The sequence below is a fragment of the Notolabrus celidotus genome, chromosome 6 (assembly GCF_009762535.1).
Source record: "Notolabrus celidotus isolate fNotCel1 chromosome 6, fNotCel1.pri, whole genome shotgun sequence".
Taxonomy (NCBI): Eukaryota; Metazoa; Chordata; class Actinopteri; order Labriformes; family Labridae; genus Notolabrus; species Notolabrus celidotus.
Genome location: NC_048277.1, coordinates 9,346,818 through 9,373,456, shown reverse-complemented (window position 1 = coordinate 9,373,456; position 26,639 = coordinate 9,346,818).

The following is a 26,639-nucleotide window of genomic DNA, read 5'->3' as shown; positions in this document are numbered from 1 at the left end:
AGACCTTTTCGTGTCGGAGGCAGGAGAAAAACATCATCCACAACTCTTCTATTAGATACCACAGGAAAGCTTTCTACCTCAGTTTGTAAACACCTGAAAAACGTGGCTTTGGTAAGTCATTTTTCAGAGACTTGTTGGAGGATGTGAAGCTGTTCTTAACAGAAGATACAATAAAACACATGAACCATAATTCAACACACAGATAGCACAACATGTTTAAGTAGCATGAAAACACAGTTTATGTGACTGAAAGGAGAGTTCATCGTTTCGTTAATATGATGACTCTTTTCTGACTGAATGACTCATACCAATTTCATGTGGACAGAATTAAATTAAAGCCTGCAGGGAGTTAACTTAGTTTAGTTGAGCTGATAATGAGGACTGAGTGTGAAAACAGCTCAAACATAACAAACACAATAACAATGATATCAATAAATCACAGGTTACTTCTGCTTTTCAGTAAAATAAAAAACTGGAGTATAGAACTGAGAATGTCTCAGGAGGAGTTTATGTGCTGGTTTAAAGACAAAAACAAACTCAGTTGTTTGAATTGTTTTCTTATGTTGTGTTTATGTTGTGGACACATGCTTCATGTTGGAGTTATAAAAACATACAAACAGAAATTTCAACAATCCTCCTGATCCTGCACACTGCATCCCTCTCACCTAGACAAACAGAGTACATCGACCTGTTAGAGCGACACTGACTCTGATAATCTCCTGTTGAGGTCCATGTGTGAACGGCAAGTTCCTGAAAATATCAGGGGTATTAATATCCTGTGATTTCCAAGAAAATGTCAGGATGACATGTAAAATGGGTTATGGGTATTAAGTTAAAGGCAGCAGGCAGCTGATTAAGTGTAGGGAAACAGAGAGCCTCACCGTTTATTCTGTCAGATACAGGGTTTTAATTTTCAAGGATAACACTGTTGTACTTTAAGAAATGCACAGGAGTGCATGAACAAAATTTCTAATCAGTGTCCATATGGTGTTCAGTTATTCTGAGATAACTCTGATTACTCACTGACGTCCAACGATCCCTGGTTAATGTGACAACATTTGCGCTCTTTAGGAGTTCCAGTTTGGTTTCTCTGTTTCATACAGGTCCTGTATTTGTGACACTATTGTTCCCTGTGATGGTAAGAAATGACTGATCACAACATGCTAACTTGAGGACGTCTGTGGTGACTCTCTCTCTCCTAAATAGATCTCTGTCAGCTTTTGTGATGTGGTCGCCCGCTGACATCAGTCTGATTAGCTGCACCTGTATGCTTAGCTCGTAGGTGGTAGCTCAAACTCAAAGTACTTCATAATATTTTGATTCTGTTTGGCACAAAGTGTAGCTTACTTTTCACTTATTTGCTGAGCTGGGAGTTTTTTTAAGATTCAATTTTGAAAAAAAGACATGATTGAAAAAAAAAAAGTTCATTTTGGACTTTCAGGGCATCACAATCAACATGTTGTTCTGGATCTCTCTCCTCAAGGATGCACAGATATTCTCTGCAGAAAAGCTTAAAGTTGAAACTGTCACTGAGAAACATTAGCAGTAATGCCCCTTCATGCAGCAGCTCCACTGTAAAGATGCAATGCACACACACAGAGCTGTATAATTGCATTTCATTTTTGCCATCCTCTCTTCTGAGTAATTAAGCCTGTGAACTCAGCAGAGAGTTCCATACACAGTTAAATATAGCCGTCTGCACAGAGACCAGCGGAGAAGTTTCCTTTGTGTACTTCCGTGTTCTTCGCCACGGGCATGAAAGAGAAGGGAGAGACGTGATTTACCAAATGGGTTCAGAAAAAAACTCCATTTGTCCCTGTGTACTCAACTGATGGAAGGTAATCACATGAGATCCCCAAGAGCACACTGTCTCCATCACTCAGAGTGTCTGCAGCATCATCGTCATCATCATCATTGCACGCAGGTAAATATCAATTTTACTTTCAAAAATTGAATCCTGCCTCTCTCTCTCTCTCTTTCTCTCACTCTCTCTCTCCCTCTGCAGTCTGCCTCTTCTTCATTAATGATGTTTGTGTGTCCTGGGCAGACTCGTGTCCTCAGGAACGAATCACACAGAGCTGAGATCGGCTTTTGATGTTCCATTAATCACAGCAGCGCAAAACCAAAGACATTTACTCAGCAGGGGAGGGGGAGAGAAATGGAGCTGACATCATGAGCCATTCTATTTGAAACGGCTAAAAGCTGCAATCGCAGAAAAATGAACTCATCGGGGGACAAAGTTTGTTTCTTAGAGTGGTATTTTTACACAGGATGACAGAAGCGCTGCAAATCCTAATAAATATGCAAGGTCTGCTCATCTTAATTTTAGATATAAAATATCTAGATGGTCTTGCTTAAAGCAGAAACAAACTGTTTCCATTTGAAGATCCTATTTTCTATATTTAAAGCTTCTCTGAGGAGTTTTCCACCTGTGGGATTTATTCCGACGACTCTATGACTTGCAAAAATAAATCAGAACATCAATAATTTCTTCTAAGTCATTTTTAAAGCCTGAAACCGCTACAAAGAGTAAGGTGTCAGACGCAACAACTGATTGCACGGTGATGAAACAATCTCTATTAACATTTTCAACAACAACGCGTTCACAATGAGTGACACGTTTGACCTTAAAAGAAAGCAGGAAGAGAAAATACCATGCCATGTACTGAGCGGGTCAGCGAGGTGATAAGATGTGTATCATGAATCTACAAAAACCTCTGACCTGTTGACCCCAGACCTGGCTTCGCTCATCATGACGGTTTGTTGTCTTAGTTAAGTGAAAAACCATCCGGCAATAACACAGAGTGTTTTATTCTGAAAATTAACCAGATGTTTTAATTTTGTTTTGGTGCTTCACTTCCTGTCCCGCTCCATCTGCTGTGTGCAGATTGATGCGTCGTGCTCCGGCATCCGGCAAAAATAGAAGTCTTGCGTATCTGGCGTACCAAATCAGATACACAGCCGAAAGGCAACGGGGCGGATCCAGTGACAGTCAACACATTGACTAGAATAGAAACCTATAAGAATCAGAATCAGATAAGATCCGTTGCCGTGACGGATCGGAGACAGACCGGACAGGGATCTGGTGAAATTTGGCAGTCACTCCCTGACATCGGTGTTTGGTGTGGCACATTCACACTGGATAAGTGAAGTCTGTAATTCACTCAAATTTCTGGTTAAAAAAAGCAGAGCCACTGCACAACATCCGCCTTGCCTCTAGGGGCAGCATCACACTGCGTGTCATGAAACATGGTTGGTTATTTTTCCTGTAATTTTTACTTTACAAATGACAGACATGGTTGATCCACATAGGGTTAAAATCACAGCAGTTGTTACAAATTATCAAACTTCCCCAAGTGTCCTGTGCGTCTTTATCCTGTCTGCAGGGTGTGCCAAATTCAGTGCAAACCAAAAGTTCTGCACAACAGCTTAAAGTACATTTTCTCATCTTGTCATTCTGAATCATTCTGAACTCATCATTCATTCATATCAATGCCTCTTCCCCTCTCCATCCCTCCTGTCTCTTCCTGCACTGGCGATCAGCCAATCAGCCAGTCATGGGCATTAACCCTTTAAACTAGATTAGCCTCTATCCACCAATCATCCTGCTGCAGACAAAAACTAAAATCTGTTCTCCTCTGTTTTCAGTCAGTATTTTAGCTCAAACGTTACGACTCCACGATCTCAGTCATCTGCAATCCATCTCATCAGTGTCCACCTCCAATTCATCCTGTAGCCTTCCTTCACCAGCAGGCCTATCCTCTCCTGCTCGCAGCCTCTCTACTCCTTCCAGTGCATGACGACAACATGATGGAGTCTGATCTGCAAAGACTTTGCACATTTCTCATGTACTAAACTCACTCATACTGAAGTCTCTCCTGATTGAGATATTGTTGACTTACAGGTGCTTGTTCTCTACCTTGCAGTAATACAGTTATTTTTGTGCCTACTTCCTGAGAAATCAACGGGCAACTTTTAGCACAAAAAACACGTTTTGAAGTGCTTTGAATGATGTTTTTATAAAAGTCACTGGGAAAGCAAAGCAAAGAGCAGTTTACATAGTCAGAGCAAACAATGTCAAACTTATCTTAATGTTCACTTTTATTCTTAAATGCATGCGCTAACGACCTCTCTCCCTCGTTTGTCTTCCTGTCCTCTCATTAAACCTGACCTGGTGTGCTGCAGGCTGCTGCCCTGTTTCTCGCTCTAACTCTCTCTTAACTTTTTTAACTGTGCCCTTTGATGACTCAGGAGTTAACACAAAAATACAGCTGCACAGATTTTCACAGACAGCAGGGACCCTGTGTCCACACCGATACTGAGGGGAAAGTTACACACTTCCCTTGAACCAATTCTAACAAGCCTACACATCATAATTCTGATCTACACTTGGATTATTTGTGTTCTTGTTTTTGAATAATAAAATCTCTTGCGATCAGACCCCATGGTCCCAGAATGGGCTCACCTAATATTCCTAAATACCCACCCTGAAGGGTTTGATTGAACCAGCTCTGTATCCTGATGAAATCTAGGCAAAACAAAGACATTAAGTCAAGAGACGCAGTAAAAAAATACTTCAGTTTTTGACATGTTTTCTACATCTACCACAGATGTTTTGAAGCCTTTTATCAGAAAAATGCTCATGATTTGGTTCAGTGCTGCTCTTAACAAACAACCAACTGTGATTTCTTCAGAAAATTGAAGTATGATTTGAGTGAGCTCCTGTAGGAACACAGGACCTTTGAATGGATGCAGACTTTGTCCCAAAGGAAATGCCGTTTAGGTTAAGGTAAGGTGGATGTATTCTAAAATGTTAGGTACACTTCAAATGCAAATCTTCTCTGACACGAGAAAACAAAACTGTTAATCTGACGGTCCTGCCATGCGAACCCCACATTAAATCCACAGCTGGCTGACCGAGGAGCCTCCTCTGTGACAGCTTTTGTTTTCCTGTACAGCCGCTCAGAGCTCCGCTGCACATCCTGCTGCCCTCTGGAGAATGAAGACAGATGCTTCAGTGCATTAAAGCAATTTGATTTGCAAGTCCTCTCGTTTCTCTGGATTATAGCTCCTCCTGCACGGGGAGCCACAGCAGGAATAACAGACGTTCTGTCAACAGCTGGAGGGGGACCGCAGGCTTCGGAGGCTGGTCTCTCGAACAATAACAGCCCTTACACAGGGAGTAAAGCCTCTGGGACGGGATCAGCCACAGATTACAATGAGACACGCACGCTCCTCTGGCAGGTTTGTAAATTCATAGAGCAGTGAGCTGAGTTAATAACACGCAGGAAAAGTGTTGAGATAATGACAAATGCTGCAGGAGGGGAAGTTTCCTCGGTGGAAAATGAAGCAACAAATGAGGTTAGAAGTTGGTGATGAGGTTGGGACTGAGGGATTTAGGGATGTAAGTGATGGAGGGATGTGACGGTACCGAAGATTTTTCTATTAAGACCCCTCAGTGTGTTCACAGATCATCTGAGTGAGGCTGTTTACTGCAAAACCTCCAGATCAATCCAGATAAATACAGAGAGTTCAGCATCAACAGGAGGAGCTGCAATGCTGTAGATCTCATTATTACTCTATATGCCCAACATCTTCATTCTCTTCTCTCTAACACACACACGAAGAGCCACACACACGCAGAGCCACAGGCAGAGAGCAGAGTGCAGCAGCGCTGAGCAGCTGCATCTGACCCCCAGCTACAGAGCGGCTCCTGTGATGATGGTGATGATGATGGTGATGATGATGGGAGAGAAGATGAACATGACTCCTCAGGCGTACAAACACAACTAAGAGGAGTGGAAGGAAGGAGGAACAAAAAGGTCAATGCTTCATCTGATCTTGTCTTTCTGTGATGCTGACTGCAGGCTGTTCTCTGTGTGTGGCTCAAACTCAGAGTGAACGGAGGATAAAGTTTACACATTATACAATAAAAATAAATAAAAAGAGAGCTTTAACTTTTAAAATTATTTGCAGGATGCTTGAGTACAAGTCTTACTTGCTTAAACAGTGGTAAAGAGCATCAGTTAGATAGGTCTCCTGTTTTTCCGAGTAAATCTTCAGCCAAGCTTTCTTTCCATAAATGTTTAGAAAGCATTAAACTCAGCCCACGTGGACTGTTACAAACCGTATACTCAACGGGCATACTTAAGAAAAAAAACAACCCAGTGTATTTATTTAATTTATCCCATTCCTTGCCATGCTGTTCTGCCGCAGCAAATGTTCTGTATTCTTTTCTAGCCGATTCAGCGGCGCGTAAGAAGAGAATAAGCAAAATGATGCCTTACCATAAACGCTCGCCATCAGGTAGGATTTATCTAGCCGGTCCAATCCTCTGCGATGCATCCGTGAAAGTGTAAGAGAGAGAGAGAGAGAGAGAGAGAGAGAGAGAGAGAGAGAGAGAGAGAGAGAGAGAGAGAGAGAGAGAGGGGGGTGGGGGGGGGGTTCTGATCCTCAGATCCGGAGACGCGCCGTGGATGAAGATCTGCGCGAGGATGCGAAGTGAGGAGGATTCCCCCCTACCTTCCAAGAGAGCCCGCGGGCTCGTCAGGCTCAGATTTCAGTTAGGTAACGGGATGTCACCGTGAGTAAAGATTTGAGACGACGTTTCATTTGTACTTCCTGCGACCCAAACGACAAAAAGTACACACAGAGTGAGATTTCACCTGCTCAAACTTAAATCCCGTCATGCATCTGCTTCCTAACCTTTAACTATGTTTGCTCGTGCAGCATTTTTCCATCCTTCATGCAGGCAGGTGTCATCAGCTGCAGCCAGGCATCAACAATCATCTCAGCATCCCCATCAGGATGTCAGTCCTCTGCTCTGTTACTGTCAGGCTCTCTGCAGGGACCCTCACTGTACAAACACACACACAGACACACGCACGCATGCACACAGAATGACCTCTATTTTTCCTCATCTCCGCTGAGTATAGCTGCCATTATCAGACGTGTGGACCTCTTCCTCACTGTGCTGCGTGCTCCCGGGTGTGAGGGGATGGTTCTCGTCTCATTGCCCTCCCAGGGGTCACCATGGGGTCGTTTTCAGCGTGACAGTTCCATTACACCTGGGACTCAGGGCCATTATGTGTGGAGTCCTTCAGATGTAGCCCCTGCAGTGATGACTTAAATGTCTTTGTTTTGAGATTGGTGAAATAATGTTCCTTTCTTTGCTGCATCTCAGCTCTCTCAATTATTACGGCTAAAGTTTCACACCTGAATTCCACAAACACCTGAATCCCCCAACTTCAACAAGGGAATACGTTTTCCCAATCATTCTGACCTTTTCTTGATCGTGTTTGAACATCCAGGCTGTAAACTGAAGAACCAAAGTTGGGATGCCCGTGGTTAACTATTAACCTCTGCATAGCCAAATTCCTGATTCTAGCCTTTAGACATTATAAACAGGTAACAACACAGCAGCTTTGTCAAAAGTGAACCCAAAGCCTGTAGAGCTTGGGTCTACAGGCTTTGGGTTCACTTTGGTTTGGGTCAAACTCGAAAATCAAAGCACAGGTCAAATACATTTTCTTCACATTGTTCATTTTTCTGACTAGTTTAGTTTAAATCAGTTATTTGATGCCAAAAAGAGAGAGTGTGACGTCATGATGGACAGCTCTGTTGTCAAATGAGGCTCCTGCAGCGCTGTGTGCACCAGATTAACAGAGTAGAGGAGGAGCAGTGAGAGGAAATGTAACAAACACTAACACAAGAGTCCTTGAACTTTACATAACTGTGAGTGTCTGCTTCAAACCCACGCAAGAATCTGTTCTGCTGTGGACTGGACCCACCTGAGGGAGCCACAACCATTAGCAACAAGGTAAGGGGGGTTTGTTTAGAGGGAATGGCAGAACGTTAAAGGACTATCTTATTAACATGGCTCCACTGCACAGACTCTGACTCCAAATGTGCAACATGTCAGCCCCTGTCGGAGCGTATTTTGGCTCAGTTTTGTTCATTTTGGAGGTGGAGACGTGTCATCAATATGCACAATGCACCAAACTCTGTGCATATTTTGGTCGGACATTTGTCTATCTTGTTTCACAGCACTACAGGTAAGCTTACATGTTACATGTTAATTCGATTTTTTTCCTACTCTTCAGGTTAAAATGCACAAACAAGTATTTGTTTTGTTGATATTTTTAAATGGGTGCATTTATTGATTCTGTGAAATAATCTGGATTGTTATCAGGTAAAGAAGGAGGGATATGTTCTGTAAGAGCATCCTACACCACAGCAGAGGCTGCCAGAAATTATCTGTAAAAGGAAACCAGAGGAAGTCTACCTACACAGACACAGGGCAGGGTTTTTGTGGTGATCCTCATCTGAGGTCTGTTTGCACAAACACACAGATTAAGGGCTGTAAGCTGCAGAGAAAACACCTGCTGAGTGATCCAGGGTGTCCTGTCCTCTGCTCCTCTCTGTGCTGATCCCTTGTTCTGCCTGCCCACAGCATTGATTCCAAGAGCTGAGCTACTCAATGCCCACACACCTTCTTGGTGAGATTTGAAACAGCAACAAGAGAAAGTTGGATTGTCTTTGAGTGAGAACTGAATCCTCAGCGGGCCTCCCTGTTTAGATTTACCCACACTCCCTACTCAACACATGCAAAGAGCAGAACATCAGATGCACGCAGAAGATTTGTTCACTTTTCTTTTCCAGAACCATCAAGATGTTTAGAAACGCCTCACCAATCTGCTCTCTGTCTCCTCCACATCTCTGTGATCCTGCTCATATCTGATCTGTAACATGAGAGCACTCTTTCATCACAAGTGGATAGAAATACTCAGAAACACTGTTCAGGATAACATCGTCTCCTCAGCTCTCTGACTGCTTCTATATCTGGGAAACTCCTGCACCTCTCACTTTTAAAGAAGCGATCTGTCAGTCAGATTATCTGTCAGTCAGCCTGTCACAGGGGAGAGCATGTCTCACACTGTTATGGAATCCTTTGGAGGAAAGCTAGTGTTCCTATACACTACATTTTATCTGAGACAGCAAAAAAGCATCAGCCTCCCTCACCAGAGAGCACAATGAGCAGGTGGACAGAAATCTCATCTCACCGCCTGAACACCAGCAGAGAGAGCTCGATTTATCTCAGCAAACAGCCAGCATACTGTTACCTCTGCTGTGTCACTGCTAATATCCAAGATGGTCTACAGAGTTATATTTGACTTGGACAGAATGCCAGGGACGCAGGACATGGATTGTTTTTTTTTAGTCTGCTAATGATAACCAATAAGAACTTGCTCCTGATGACCAGGACGGATCAGATGACTGACACTTTGTTTTACATATCTATTAACATTTCTCCAGCTGTAATTTATTTAGTTCCTGTGATCCGGAGCTGCATTCATGTTGAAGTCTTCATCCAGCCACTGGACCGTCACACTCAGCATCCTCACTGGACTAATGTCAGAAGTCCATCTGTCCGTGCTCAAACTTCTGTCCCTGACGTTGTTGTGGATCAGACTGGGAATGTGTGTAGAGATCACATCATACAGGGCAGGTAGGGATACGTATGCAGAGTAGACTCAGGATATTGTTCTAAATACACCACTAGCTGCTGAAATCCTCGATCTCTACCTGGAGGAAGGTGGATCATCAGGTTCACTGAGTTTATCATTTAGCTTTAATGAAGGAGACCTTTCAGGTGACTTAAAGATTTGTTGTGTTAAAACTTGAAGACATTTTCCTCCTCTGGACAGTTGCATCACATGATTTTTAAATTACAATCATGTTGTCTTCTGAAACTGTGAAAAACATTCACATCGATAACAACGTTTTACTCTTGTTAGCTTATAGCGGCTGTGCTTCTTCTCTGCATGTCATGGCAGACTGTATACTGCCACCTGCTGTATCAGAACATGCAAGCTTGTTAATAATATAATGAAAGCAATTTGAGTTGTTTGTTGTTGGATAAAATTGTATTATCAGAATAATGAATAATATTTCCATTACAATCAAATAATAAATCTGACAAATAAATACCCTGCATTCCCACTGATAACACCACGAAGACACACGTATTTTAGGAAAGACTAAAATACCTGAAAAGTATAATTATTGGCTCTGTTTGCAAACCTAGCATGAAATGACAACATCGTATTCTATAGTGTGACTTCTTTTTTTGGTGGAAACTCACATCACTGAGGTGCAGAGTGATAAAAAAGTTATTTAGTTCAATTAACTTTTGGATAAAATCTTCTTTGATAATCTGGTGCACACAGTGCTGCAGGAGCCTCATTGGTCAACAGAGCTGTCAATCATGATGTCACATCCACTCTTTTTATAGTATCAAATAACTTTTTCAAATTAACCTGGTCAGAAAAATGAACACTGATACACATGATAAGAACTAACTATAATGACAGACACCATGTCTGACAAACATGTATTTGACCTGTATTTGGATTTTAGAGTCTGACCCATGTCCCATCTGTTATTATGGAAGATGCTGGCTTTATGAGCTATACTGCAGCTAGTCAGCAGGGGGAGCTCAACATGTTTTGGCTTCACTTTGGGGGAGCTGTCATGGCATTTATCTTTGATGAAGACTACGATTAGGGATTCTAAGGGTGCTGATGTTTTTATTTGGCCTTGCTTAGTAAAATGATCGAGTTGGCTAACTGGCTGCTATCCATAGCTTCACATGTAGACAGTTAGTTCATGGAGATAATATTCACAAAGAGTCAATATTTGTCTGAAAATCAGACTATTTACAGTGAAATCAAAGTGCAGTCTGATCAGGATTATTCTCATGTAGTTCATTCTCACTTCTTTCAAACTTTAAAGACTGTCAATGCTGGTGATGAAGTCTTTTATCTGAATTAGTAGTGTGTGTCTCAAAATATGTCTTGGTTTGTAACAGGAGGTCATGACTCAAAGATGCTGACCTCCATCAAACTTGAGTGTAGATTGAGTTCCTGAAACCTCAGAGCTCCTCGGCCCTCTGTTTACTGTCCGTTGTGCCGCTTAGACAAGAAGTTTTTTTCTCTGCAGACTCCCAATTTCAGCAGGGACATCTCTATAAACGGAAGTTTTCTAATAACATTTACTCAGCCATGTTGTTCCCGTCGTGTTTTCTACTTTTATGTAGCATCATTTATTAGATTCAGGCAGGAGGCCAAAGTGCTCGTCGGCTGTCAGAGTGGGAGAAATCGTCAGAGTGACACAGGGTGATGAGAGGAGGAAATACTGTGGGACATGAGGGATGAATAGACAAAGAGACGGAGGAAGTTTACACACACCATCTGTGCATGAAAGGTGTGTGTGCTGCTCGCTGTGTGATTGTTTTTGAAGCAGAGATCTCTTGAATATAGATGGTCTCATTTTCACTCCCAGCTCCTCTGAGATCTTTCTTTTATTTCACCTGCACATGAGGGAACAAGTCTGCTGCTGTTTTGTTGTTGATGCCTGCTGTAGTAAAGAAAAACAATAAACTTATTATAAGCCATATGCATGCAAGCAGCTCAACACTTGTAAGTGAAATTAAAACCTTCTCTGGCTTTGGAGTTTTCTCCTGATGCCTATCAGGAGAATCAGACTCCCGGCGAGGGCTCACACTCTAAAGGCTGATTTATACTCTGCATCTCCCCTTCACAGCAGGGGCTGACGCGGACATGAGCACCACATACTTGTGCATCAATGTGTCCGTGTTGCGCAGCAATTCTCCACCAAAACTCTTGAGGGCAGTGTGGTCTCTCTGATAGCCGGTCGCCTGCTTCCGGCCACACTACGATCTCTGTTTACTTTCCCACAGAGATTCAGAGCGTGTTATGTTAATCTACAGCTGATACATTTTGCTGTTTATCATACAGACATGGTTACATGACGAATATAGAGGAGGAGATGAAATGCACGGCCAATGTATGGCCGATGTCCGGGATCAAGTGCTGTAAATGTGGGAAAGACAATGCCGCCGAGCCGACCAATCACGGGGCTTGCGGTCCGCGTCAGCTCTAAGGATAGTTACATTTTGGAGGAGGTGCACGTCAGCTACGTATGTATGCCTCGGAGTAGGTACGGGAGCTACGCTGACCCCCGGCGTAGGGTACGCCGTTGATTCGATGCAGAAGTATAAATCAGCCTTAACAGTTTCCACAGAAGCAGATTCAGAGCGGCACACAGAAATTTAAAGAAATGTAAGAACAGATATGTGCTGCAAAAAACTAAACAAAAACAGGATTACAATCCTCTCCTTCCTCCAAAGTACCTACCTTGTGGTATGAATACAGGAGTAACACACCTCCCATGTTCAGAGACTCTACAGCAAGCACAGCCAGGTTACCATGTTGCTAGCTGCATGGCTAATTGACGTCTGTAGCTAACTAAAGCTACATTTATCAGTGAGTACTTTAACAGAGCTATCTGTACATTTGAAACTATTCCTCTGTCGAATTTGATTCAGTTTTTGTGTGTGACTTTGAACATGCTGTGTGTTTTTTTGGAGATAGTAACCAGCTGGTTGTCCTGATCCAGCTGTTCCTGTGTTCAGGGAACAGAGGCTGTCCTTGTTGTAGCTGATCTATGAACAAAACTACACAGAGGCTGGCTGTGAGTCTGAGGCCTGTTTATTATAGTTCATCCCATATTTAAGTCATCAGAACAAAGTGCAACTCATAACTGAGCCATATTTCTCAATCGCTTGGCCGGGCCGACCACATAGTTGAAGTGCACAGACTGTTGGGGAATGTTATCTGGCAAATTTCTAGGCACACATGTCGATTAATGTCATTTAACAGTTATCATCAGTGTAAATGCTTGAGTCCAGTCTTCCTGAGAGTTCCTATCAAATCTGGATCACAACTGATTCCAAATCGACAGAGTGTGTTTACTGGAAAGAATCCCTTCAGACAAAATAACAGTTTACAATACAACTGATAGATTATTTCATGAAATGATAACATTCACCTCCATCATTCCCTCTCCTGGGGTTTCAAAACCCAAACATTAAATCTTATACTTTCAATACAAATGAAGTTCAAGTCTGAGTCACCAGAGAAGAATCTATGAAGAGTCAAAGTTGGGTCTTCACTCCCTGAGGATTTATGAAGAGGAGTGCAGACTCCAAACTATTGATTGTGTGAACCTGGACTTCACACTCCAGACAGAGTCTCGGACTTCAACGCTGTCCTCTGCAAAGTGTTGCAGTTGCTCTGCACAAGTGTAAGGTAGGGCGTCCATGTCAAGGGTTTTACAGCCACATTTTTAAAGGTGACATATTACGCTCTTTTACATCAAAATATATTGGTCTAGGAGGTCCCCAAAACATGTCTCTAAAGTTTATTGCTAAAAAAAACACTTTGAAATCAGATTTTGGCATGCCTGTAAACCCCTCTTTTTCAGCCCTGCTCAGAACAGGCTGTTTTCTGTGTCTGTGCCTTTAAATGAGAATGAGCTCTCTGACGATGCCCCCTCAGGAAGTGGATGTGGCCCTAGGCTGTCCAGCACGTTGATGTAATGTTTACATGTTGGCTGAATATAAACGGCTGCTCACAGACCCGCGTTACTTCAACCCTCTGAATCTGATCCAGAATCTGATCCTGATGGAGAGGCGCCTGCAGCAGGACCTTTCTGAAGGATTGGTCACAGATTTTGTGTTTCTTGTTGTTTTATTTATCAGTATGTCGACGTGTGTCTTGGTACACAGCTACAAACATGTAGCTATGTGGCTATGCTAACTAGTGCTAGCACTTATCCATGATAAATAAAAATCATCCACTAGATCTTCAAATCTACAGATGTGGGGAGTAAAACCGACCTTTGTGTTTATTAAGACAGCCTACAACTAGCATGCCTCCCTCCTAAGCTTCTTGTTAGCACACGTGTGCAGGTAATGAAAAACGAAGGAGGGGTTGAGTTGTATTTCCGTTACAGACCGGATGTCTCCTTACCTGGATGCTGGAGTTGTTTGATACCTGACTGGGTTATGAATCAGAGAACATGGTGGCTCATGGTGATCAGAGGAGGTCCTGAGTACAGTTAATGTTTTCTCTATGGAACTGAAATCTAGTGTTGCACCCATTGAACAGCCAAGGACTGTGTCTTCTGTTAGGCAACTTGCTTCACCCTGGTGCTGTGTTTTTGTTAATTATCTTTTATAAAGAGCAATCGCGCATTTTCAAACGACAGGCAATCACATCTTCTCGACAAAAAAAGTGACTGATGACGCCACGTCCGCACGTAGGCTGATGACGTCACACAAATTCCAAAGCAATGTAACATGAAATAACATATATTCCTATCAAAATGTGATATCACAGCCTCAGTAATACAACTATTTCTAGGTTGCAACACTAGCTGTTAATGTGCTCGCAAATACTTTATCTTTGTACGTTTAATTTTTCTTCTTTGTTGCTGTGATGCATCTGTACAATAATTTCGCTGTGATTTATTGTGTATATGTTGCATGTGACTTTAAAATCACTATAATATGTTAATGAATGTGTGAGGAATCTTGTGACTGAAGCAGCTGTGAAGTGAACACAGGAACTGCTGGATTACAGCAGCAAGTGAGGGTAGGGATCAAAGACTGTATCAGCCACCTAACCCTCAGCTTATCCATTAAACAAGTAAAGTGACTTAAACTGTTTTTGTACCAGGCTGTAAACATGTTTTTTTCTGCTGTAACATTTTACCACTGGACTCTATGGGGACTGACTTACTGCAGGAGACACAATCTAGTGGACACAAAGGGAACTGCAGTTTTTGGCACTCCTGCATTCGCTTCATTTTCCAACATTAGAGGTTTCAGCCTGGTATACACCAGTAGAGTGAAAACGTCAGCAGCATCTCTCTCTCTCCTGTCAATAATACAGCTGTTACACCCAGCACCCACTTCCACTGTGACGCCTGGATTTGCAGCATCATTCATGTACTTACATAGCTTATGTTAATGTATTCCCCTAAGCATTTTGCATGTTTTTTTTTATTTGCAGCATGTTTTCATTTTGGACTTTTGCTTTTCCTTTGTATTTTGAATTTGCACTGTTTCCAAGTTCCCTGTCTCTTTCTCCCAAAGGAAGTTGTTTTGGGCATTGCAGTCTTTTTCCCTGTGTCAGCCACTCTACTGACGACCCAATTGCAACAAGTTTTTAACTCTCTTTTCTTGTAAAAAGATCCTCCTCAATTCATGTTCCCTCGTGTCTCGTCCCTCCTCCACTTAAAAAAAAAAAAGATGATCTACTCTCTGCTTGTAAACATCACAGGATGAACACTCTCAAACCAGGAGACTGAAATCCGAGTGTCACATATGATGCAACTTCTGTTCTCCACCAGTTTGCTCACACAGGAGAAGTAAAGTTTTACAGTTTGGCAGAGAGCGAGTGCCACAGCCTCCCGCCCACTGCTTCCTAGGTTATAGACTTCAAATCAAATCCACTGAAAGCCTCTGAGACTTCCACAGGGAAGTTGGTTTTATTGCAAGCGTTTGATTGGTCCTGGTCTCACTTGGATTGGCTCTGAAAATAACAGACATAAATTCCTGCAAGGCTGGGATACAGGCAGACACCTCCACACGTCTGGGTATCGAGACAGTCACCATTTGGAAGAAAAGAAAAGCCCCGAGTGGCTCGTCTCTGTCCTGTTGCCTACATCTTTTTTTCCTGTTAGTTTTCAGACCCTGAAGCTCCCCCTGCAACAGCTTTTTCCTCCACACTTTGGCTGTGAAAGCATCAGCAGCGCTCTCTGGTGCATAATTGGTGCCATTAGAAGACAAATCACTCACACTGAGCACAGAGCCAGGACAGAAGCAATATCAAGGTACCCTGCTCTCTCTCCATCCCTCTCTGCATGCTCTTCATCCCACCTGCTGCCTCACACTCAAAGGCCTCGCAGCATCACATTTATGGGAGTAATGGGCCCGGCAAATTAAAGCAGATCGTCCACAGTGTGCTCAGCCAGGCAGCCACTAGGGAGCAGCGAGCAGACAAGCACAGCCTCCTGATCGGACAGAAAGAGGAGCCCAGGGAGGGATCATGTTAACATCTGCCGGCTGTGAGTCTGATTGTTTCCAACAGGGGGGACACGGAACAGTGTGTGTTTGAGTGTGTGTTTTTGTGTGTGTGTGTGTGTGTGTGTGTGTGTGTGTGTGTGTGTGTGTGTGTGTGTGTGTGTGGGAGAGAAACCTGCAGATAATCTTCACATAACGAGTCCAGTCACACAGTCACACATCTCTGCAACTTCTACACGAGCCAAAGTGAGCACAAGAGACTCAGAGTAACAGCTCGTCTAAACACAGTTTCCTGCCCCGTTCATTTATTGTTTGTCTAACTTTAGTCCTGCTTTGTCACAGCGATGGCTCAGAGTTTACGAACAGGATAAAAACTTTCCGAGTAGGCGTGAAACAACACTTGGAAATCCCTGCTGATGGCCGAGGAGGTTGCTTCTTTATGCACTTCTGAGTTCTGCTCACACATGTTTTGTTTATGAATCAGTAATGCTTCCTGGTTTCTCATCTTAGCTCAGCTTTAGGTGCTGCTGTCTTGAATGTGCAGGTGAGGAAACTTGGCTTGTTGTTTCTCATTGGGGACAGACTAAGACTCATTAATTCATACTTCATTAATCATCAACTATCTGATTTTCTTTTTACCGCAATTCTGGGTCACATCTATAACCTTGTGTTCTTGCAACAGTTAGGGTGTTAGGTGTTATGTTACACACTGGTGATCCAGTGCACTAGGTGGTGCCGTTACAAACAGGGGTCTTAGAATTGCGGTCTCAAACCTGCAGCCTCTCATCTGCAGACACACGCTACTCAGTTTACTGGGTTTACCCACAGTCAGTTTACCTGAGAAAGAGGAAGGATCAAAACTCTGCTGTCTGCTCGTAGTTAGATGAATCCCGACTACTTGAGTAGAGCATATGGCCTTGTAGATTTTAAGTAAGCTGTGGATCTGTATATATCTGTATAGATTTTGTATAGAATGTGTTCAGATGAAGTCCTTTACTGGGCATGGATCGTGGAGACTCTGCTGCAGCAGCAGGAGAGGCAGACCGTCAGACTTTCAGCTGGTTTTATCATTAACTTAAACTTTTATCAATTCTGAACAGAATTAACAGATTGACTGTAATAAAAGTTAATGTCTTTGTTAAGGGATTAACGGTTAACAGAGTTTGATTAACTGTGCATACCTCTGCTAAGACATGACACAGATGGAGTGTCTGTAACTCTGCAACTATAACTGCCTTGATAAATTACCTCCAATCAAGACTTCCTTTTGTGTGAGCTGCATTATTTACAGTTTGATTATCACGATTTATCTGCAAAAATGATCAGTTATTACTTTGTTTGTACATCCCCAGTATAGCCCCATTCATCTGTTTGTGTTGAGTCTCAGTTTCACTGGAAACAGGAAGTTCCATAGAGACTGGCTTACTTCAGCAGAATAAACCTGAAACAGAAACTGATGTTCTTATAATTAACAGGTCTTAAGTTTGCTGAAATAACAACATCATGATGCAGATTAGTCAAAGTCAAGCTTTGTCCGGTCTGTCTTCAAAAGGAGAAGAAAACTATTTTTACAATGTTTGTTTGTTGAATGGAAGTGGGATCTATTATTTCTGATGCATTCCAGGAAGTCAGGAAATCTAAACGCTGATTGTCTTTAGTGACACAGCATCAAGCAGATTTGTGTCTCAGTGTAAATGGTTGATCTAGAACAGATTGTTAGCTGCTCTTCATGCAGATGTCTGTTTATAGAGAGAAATACATCCTCCTCAAATTACCAACCATGGGAGCCAAGATTGTGCTGGATTGTGTTCTTCCTGCATTTGCTCTCCATACAGACTGTTTTTCCTGCAGACACCAAAGCTTGCTGAGACCTGATTCGTCAATACTTGGACAAGATACAGAAACCAGAACACTTTTCAAAGAACACTAACATGCAGACCTTTTGCAGATTCTATATCTACATGTAAAATCTGCGAACAGAGGTAATAGAGAGACAAATAAACTTCCTCAAGTTTAAACTGAAACACACAGATGGTCTGTGAGGTTCTAAAACTGTGAATCTGATCTGATTTAAGCCTCCCACTTTAACATGCCGAAGAAGCTGCTGCTGATTCCTCCCAGGTCTTTCTGTGTGACCTGTGAGCCCTCTCTTAATTACACCTGAGAGCTGTGAACAGCTGCTGGTCCTCCACATCTGTGTCTCCATTAATCAGGCACGTGAAAGGACTCATGTAGAGCAGACTGGAAAATACAGATGATGCTCCACAACTCTTTCGTCAGATTTCTCTGAGCCTCTTGAGGAGAAACAAGTGTGCGTGAAAGTCTCTGATTCTGTTAGAAGCTTTCAGCATCACTTTGGTTTTCATTTACTCTTTCTCCTGCCAACAGATCTGCTCACCTCATGATGGGGGAGTTCATGGATCCAAAATTATATTAAAACAGAGATGAATAAGTCGTAGTGTTAAAGTGTTAATTTATTCAATAATATAAACTGTATTCCCTCTGTGGATGTAGTATGTGCACTGCTGTGGAACATAAATACTTATCAGGTGAAAAGATTAAAGTGTGTGGGATTTAAGGAATCCTGCAGCAGAAAGGTTGCTCAAATACAACATCCTGTGAGATGAAAAGATTAGTGAGCACAGCAGTGATGCTTGCAGCTCCAAACATCACTTGAAATGTTTTTTTGGCTCACCGTGCAGAAAGGTTTTGCACATCAATATAACAGCCTGTCGTTGCCACACCAGTTGCATTTCAGGTTTGTAGAGATTAAAGTCCTGCATGTGAACAGTCATGTAGCTGAACGGTATCAGGGCTGCAGTCAGGGGTAATGTGGCTGATGCAAGATAAAGTTTTGTCATGGTGTTTTGCATAATATTAAAAGAATAGTTCCTCAGTTTATTGGAAAATCTGCTCATGTGCTTTCTGACGTCTCTTTGTTAAGATTAACCTTGAGGCTTTTTCCCTTTGTTTGACAGGGCAGCTGAAGAGAGACAGAACATGTACAAAGGGGGGGGGGGGGGGGGGGGGGGGGGGGGGGGTGATATGCACCAACTTTTACCTCTGTCCATACAGTGCCTGCTGGACCAACTGAGCTAAAGCAGCACCCTGTGCTCTCTGAAAGTTAGATGAGAAGATAACTTCATGTCTGTATGACTTACTAAGTAAAACAAAACAAGCCTGACTCTGTTAGCGAGGTAGAAAAACCGTGCCTCACTAACTTACCTACGCCGACCAGCTCTGAGTGGTAAATAGACGTCAGTTGCACAACATGATGATAACATTAATTCTTTAACCTCACTCTAGACTAGACAGTAAATCTGTAAAGTGACCATGACATTGAACTTCAGCTTGACATTATACTTGTTTAGGTAGTGCTGAAGACATGCTGTGCAATCTTTAACACCTAATACGTTTTGCGTGTGCATCGACACAAACAGGTATATCAATGAATTTTAATAAAATGCAGCTGTCAGATAAACATGGCTGCAGGTCATGATAATCTTATCACTTGAAAATAAATCTCATTCTTGCACTTTTGCCTCAAATAAATGGACGTGTTTGTTAACTTACAGGATGCATCCTGAGCTTAAAACGTGAATGAGAACCGGCTACGGTCTATTTTATTATATTAATGATATTATATTATCAGTGTTTTTATTTCAACCGCCGCTACATAACATCACACACAGCTGTGATTCACTTGATTATTAACTCTTAACATTCATCTCCTCTGAGCCTGATAGCACTAACACATCCCTGTTTGCTCCCGGTGTTACAGTTTGAAGAGTGACTGTGTGAACTGGAGACCTCAATGGTTTGGACAAAACGTTCATCAAATTTCAGCAAGAGCTTATCTTTGATAGAGTTCACATTACAGTGCAGATTATTCCTGAAGATATACAACATGTTACAGCTTGTCCATCTACTCAGACATCAAGTCAAGCTCTTTAGCATAGAGTTATGTATTTTGCTCCAAACAAATTTTTTATTTATTCCGTCTTCTGCTATTTTGATTCTACAATTGGATCATTTCACATTTTCGTTACACAGACCCGGGAGCCCAGCCAATGTCTCTCTGAGTCGCTGAGATCGGAGCAAATCTATGAACCCCAGCAAACAATGTAAAGCTCTATTCTGTGCAGTATCCACATTTGTAAAGTCCCTTTAACCCCACAGCCCTGCAGCACAGCTCAGTATAATGGATACACATGCGTCATAAAGTTGAACGTATAGAATATCCAAGATCCTTACCTACTGTTAGTTTGTTAATGACTGATCCCTAGGCTCTCAGCAGAATCAAAAAGACTCCACCAGTTTCATAATTTTTTGCATAATTTTGTTTTGCTTGGTTTTATTTCTCACCTCCACTTGTTTCACCACAGTAAAGTTTCATGGTGCATTCCTGAAAAGATCAGGGTGAACCAGACATTATTTACAACATGTACTATTTTTTTCCCATCAAAGAGGATTGAGAAAAACAAAGCAACAGTTTGAAGCTGTCTGCACCACTCTCCTGTCCCCAAAGACTGAAATGCAAAACACAAGGAGAACAAATAAAAAACATGCTCTACAAATACTCATTCTTAGACATTTCTGTGCGTGCAAATTCTCAAATCTGTGATGAAAATGTTCCTGCGGCCGTCTCTCCAGGCACAAGCTGTGATATCGAATCAGTGTGAGCTGGAGTTGCAGAGCACAATTGCATGGTGAACATCACTATTGATCTGATTCAGCAGAGTATGTTTGCAGAACATAAAATGAGATATAATCCTGAGAGTATCTGTTATTGATTAGCTGACTGTGTTCTTTTTGATCAGCTGGTGTAATTAATCATACATCATAACAACCATTTGTGCAGATCATGTTTTAATAAAGCTGCTAAATGCAGCATGTTATGGTGTCATGATCAATGTTTTAAAAACAAAAAACATGAATGAAATTTTACATCAGCATGTGGAAGTCTTCATCATCTTTGATAGCAGGAACTTTCCCCGGGAACCTTTTGAGGAACTCTGCCTGTTTTAACAGCAGGAACCAGGGTCTATTTAATTCATTTAGATCATTTCGTAAATCTCCCCCCTGAAAAGTCTCTGCTTGGGAAGTAGTACTTTTCAAAGGTCCAGGAACTTTGGGGGGTAGGGCCAGCAATCCCTAACAATTTTGATTGGTAGAGTAACAGCAATGTTTTAAGTTCACCTGCCGTCTACAATAACATCACACACAGCTGTGATTCACTCGATTTAATAACTCTTAACATTTGTCTTCTCAGAGCCTGATAGAATGAATGCATTTCTGTCAAATCCCGGTGTTACAGTTTGAAGAGTGACCGTGTAAACTGGAGATCTTCGGCTGAATCTGTCAGTGTTTGTCAATTTAACAACAGCTGTTGACAAATGGAAGGAGTCCACGGGAATGCTCCTGGTTTAGTTTTTATTAAAATGTCAAAATATCCTCATCAGATAAGTATTTAATGATAATCTAAAGACGTTTGTGAGGGATACATGAAAGTCAACAGTTAACAGGGTTGCTATTTAAACAGAAACACTGGTCTTCGTGTCTTCATGCTTTAAGTCCAGCATTTCAGGTGTTATGAATCTGCTTTGTCACTAGAGCATGTCCCCTTTCACATGTCGATTCATTGACCAAAAGTAGCACAAGAGGAATCTCCTCCATGCTAACAGGCTAACTGTAGTGTAGCACATGGCGATGCAAGCCTGTCTGTCGCCATATGGTGTCATCTTTCTTCTATAGCCTTCGTCTCTTTCTTACTGCCCTCTACTGGTGTGCCAGTGTAGTGCAGTTACAATTATTGCTTCTCTAAAAGTCACTGGTCGGTCGTATAATCTTCACAGGATTTCAGGCCTCATTTGAAATGTAGAAAACAATGGGCCACAAGAACCATTTAGTTCCTTATAAAGTAGTTGCTGGAACTAAAAGTTCCTAGCACCTCTGGTTGAAAAGCACTTTAAGAATCCCAACAGTGTGAGCAAGTCCCCTTCCCTTCATGTTTGGGTCCTGCTCGCGCTGTTGAATTACAATTTGATTAACCACCTGCTCAACATACATTATCCCACTTATCACGTGACTAAAAGCATGAACAAGCTGACTCAAAACATTTTAAACATAAATGAGGCAAATGTCTCAACTTTGATCATCGTTGCTGTTATCACTACCTCTCATGGTTTAACTCAAATGTTATTTAAAAGAAAATCCACATAAAGAGCTTATTTTAAAGAGATGGTTATTTACCTGTTCACATTTTAATATTTATGATCAAAATCTACTCTGTAAGCACAAGAGTTTAATTTTTCTCTTCATTTTAAGGAGCTTTTCTTTTCATGACGGAGACCTGAACCTGAAGCTTTTCAGAAAATAATATTTACCATACAGTTGATATGACTGGATAAATGACTGACTACGTGGTGTTTAAAAACATTGGTTCAACTTTCGTTTTTAAAAGATATGCTGTTCAGCAACAGGGATAAAAAAAAAAAAACGGGTTACAGGAACACATTTGTGGTTGAATCAAAAAATGTAATAATTAACAAATACTGCATCCAATAGTGTTTCAGTGAGAGTTGCAATAACCTCACAACATCAATCTTGCTCGACCTTTTCCTAAGAAAGTTTCTAAGAAACTTATGAAAAGGTTTGAAAATGTTACCTGAACTAAAATTCACTCACTCCTGTCACTGTTACTCAGTCCTGTTGTTTAAGTTCACATGATATCAGAATTGAGTTTTTAGAACGAGTTGACAAATACTAGGACCTCCCCATAACATAAAATGAGCAGAAACAAAATAAAAAAAACTCAGCTGTGATCTTCTGACGGACTTCAGGAGATCCAGATGATGAAATTTTAATCTGAAAATATATCTTAGGAATGCCCAAAATTGTTCAGAGGTAGGACATTTTAAGGTAACAGGTAGGCTAACTAAGAATTTGTTTTTAAACTGAAATATAAGGGGAAAATTAATAAAACTAAAGATGTGACGTGGAGTTTCAAAATAAAATAGAAATCTTAAATGTTTTAATCATCATATTTCATGTTGAAGAGCAGGAACAAATGCCAGTTTTCTGTGTTCCAAGGAGTTTTTATTGATGTTTAAAATCAACTGAGTGAAATGTACAATCAAATCTATCTGCAAGACACTTTGCTTATCAGTAAAAAGTGATCATAACAAGAAATGTTCATGCAGTTTTTTAAATAAAATGTCCTAGGGGCCGAAAAAGCAATCATCAGTGGAACGGCCAGATAAACATGGTCAGTTAAAAAGTTAGACATTTAGAAACATGAACACAGAGGTTTTAAAACTTCCTCCTGCAGCACGCTCATCATCTGAATGTGCAGCGCTGTAAAAATCTCGGTGTCACAGTGAGTTGACTACATGCTGTGTGGAGCTGCAGGGACTTTTTGGCTGTTACGCTTTAATTTGTGGCACTGATCAGTCTGTTGACATGAGAGCAGTCTGACTGGTTTTTAGTCATCGTTTAACATCACATTACAGCAATACCAAACTGTCAGGCCGCCAGATAACCCAACAACATCTTTTACACTACACAGGCTGTCAGCTCCATGCTTTTACATCCAAACACAACTGTTTCTTTCTTTTTAAGATGCATTATTTGAAGTTTTTTGTCTTTTCAGAGACATTTCCTCATCACATGTAGTTTTTGTCATTTGCAGCTGAGAGGGAGAGTGGCAAAAACATCATCATTGTGAAACTGAAAGGAATCATAAAACTGTTTTTACATAAGCAGGGCTCAGAGTTGATTTATAGACCGATCTTAAAGAAACACTACGTGTCAGTTTGGTATAAAAGAAATCAAAGCTGCAGTACAAAAAAGATGATGACCATGTTCATCATTCTGGATTTAGCATAGCATCCCTACTGCTAGGTTCCACTTTAAGTTCCATGTTCATTGCATCGACATTTGTGGTGTTTAGTGGAGAGCAAGCAGCCGCATCACTCTGCTTCGGAGAGGTGTTTCCCCTCTTCTTAAATACAATCACTGCAACTATAACGCCGAGCACCAGCAGCCCTATCACCACCCCCACCGCGATCAGGGTCGTGTTAGAGCCTGCTGGTGGCTCAGACGTAGGGTCAGTTTTAAGGCTTCTCTCCCATGGATCCACCGTATTCCCGATGCGTTTGAACACCAGTGTGGTCTCCTGTTTTAAACTGCAACTTGGTGAGTCCTGCCACATTTCTCCATCGATTAACTCACCTTCACCTTCACCTTCTTCAGGATAGTCCACTTCGTAATCATCCTCCTCCTCCAAAAACACAGAGCCTCCAACAACAACACACCAGTACACCCCTTCGTCTCTCTCCTCCAGGTGGGTGATGCTCAGTGAGGAGCCATTCTCAGACAGAATCAGCCGGCCAATCAGATCGTCCGGGACTGGCACCATGGGGTCGTCTGAGTCGTGGATGAGTTCGTGTTTATCTGATGGATCCAAGCCCAAGCGGTACCACAGCACCTTTTGGGATCTTTCTTGGCTGACATTACACTCCAGCGAGACGTTTCTGCCTTCAATAAACAGTTTTTTTTGGTGTCCTATTTTCAGGCAGAGAACCAGTGAGTACTGAACTTCCACAGTGGAAGAGACGCAGGAATAATCTCCGCTGTATTCATCAGAGGCTGCAGGAATAACCAACGAGAAGTCCTTTGATTTCTCACCAAATGTTATGAACATGAATTCGTTTTTCACACTGTTTGCATCCAACTTTCCCAGTGGTGTCTCCCACAGCTGGTTGTTCCCCTCAGCAGGGCAGTTTAACACCACCCTGTCCCCCTGAGAGGAGAACATGTCCTTGCTCTCACTGCGGTCTGGTAGGAACATGTTTTGGAAGCTGAGGCAGTTCTTCTCTCTGATCACCATGCAGTAAAAGTGGTGATTATTCTTCAACACAACGCTGTTGAGCAGGAGCAGTGCCCCGTTCTCTCTTACCTCCACCACGCCCTGCAGCCCCTCCAGCAGAGGATCCAGAGACACGCTGCTGTCCAGCAACAGAGTCATCTTATAGAGCGGGTACTGCTCTCTGAACCAGCGAACAGTTGTCCCCTCCACACCAATGGAGGTTTGGTTACACCACAGCTCAGTCATTTCTCCTTCCTCCCTCTGAATGATCTCTTCAGGGTTGACCTCCTCATCACACACATACAGCTGCTGCGTGTGCTGGCTGACACGTTTGCGGTTCTGCCAGCACTCCCTCTTGTACGTCCCTGAGTCCAGGTGTGTGAGGCCACTTATCTGTAGCCCCAGAAGGTGCTTGTCCTCGTTGATGCGGATGCGGCCTTGGAGGTCTGCTGGAGGTGGGATGGGTGTGTGGTCTGCTGAAGAGTTTCCAAGCAGCTGGTCTCCCTGAGGGCCAGATCTGTAAACCACGATATAATCCACTCCAAAGCAGTAACCCAGCTCGATGGTGCTGTCCTCAGCTCTGAACAGAGGCTCTGACTCCTCGCTGCTGACCTGAGGGAGGAGGACGAGGAGCAGAAAGTCCAGAAACCTCATGCTGCTTATGCTGTGTGTCTGTCCCGGGCCATGTGGCTACAACACTCTGATAAGAGTTGTGCAGTTTGTCTGGTTCAGTTTGTCACTAAAGGTCCGCCTCCTGATCATCTCAGTTTCCTCCTCTCCCACATTCTTGCAGCAGACCTTCACAAACACATACACAGGCATGAGCACATGCACACACATACTCAGACAAACACACACATACTCAGACACATGTCAAGTCCCTACATGAGTGACAGGAGAGGGTGGAGATGTGTTTATGTCATTAAAGTCATTTATTAAATTAAGACAAGTCTGAGACTACAAAAGAGACAAAACAAAAGCTGAGCACATAAAAGTAATAAGTCCTATCTCGGTTAATGATTAACTGCTGATGTGCAGCTGAACTGGTTTCAGTTGGCTGTGGGTGTGTTCACTCACACGGTACAAGGTCCCTGCTCAGTTCCAGGGAGTGTTTATGTGCATGCATGTGTTTCTGGGGGAATTCTAACTGAGCAAACATGACATTACATTTTTGTAAAATGAATGGAGCCATGCTGAGTGCACCCATCTAAACCAAATCTCAACGTATCAGGTGATGTGTGTGTGTTTTTGCTGGCAGCTGATATTAGCTTTCACACAAAAGACTCATTTAAAAGTCGTCTTTTGCCAACTGAGGGGTGTCGAGTCCCATGGTATCACATTTTGTAACGGTTTATAAATGAGATAAACAGAAGCAGTAAAGTTAGAGTCCTGTATTTATGACCCTCTCAAGTAAAACAATATCTAGGTCACTATTGTTCATATGTTATTTGATGAGGGCTGGAAGGGCACAAGTTGCTCGGCTGATCTTTTGTCCATTGAGTTAATATTTCACCAACAATACAAAGATAACTTTAATTCACACAAAAACACACAATCATGATATTACTGGATATAAAACTCATCCCATTCACTCTGTAACTGTGACATTCTCAAAAAAACATGTATCTCTCTCGTGTTACATTCAAGGTCACATTCAAGCTTCTGCATTTCACAATGAGGAAATAACAAAAGGAAAAGTTCAGTCCAGTTTTCTAGTGGCTGACGACACTGGCTGGGAAAGCCCGGTGCATTTGTGTGGGGTCAGGTGGTTTGTTTAATTGTATTCAGGGAAATTACCTGGTGTAAAGAGAAAGACTA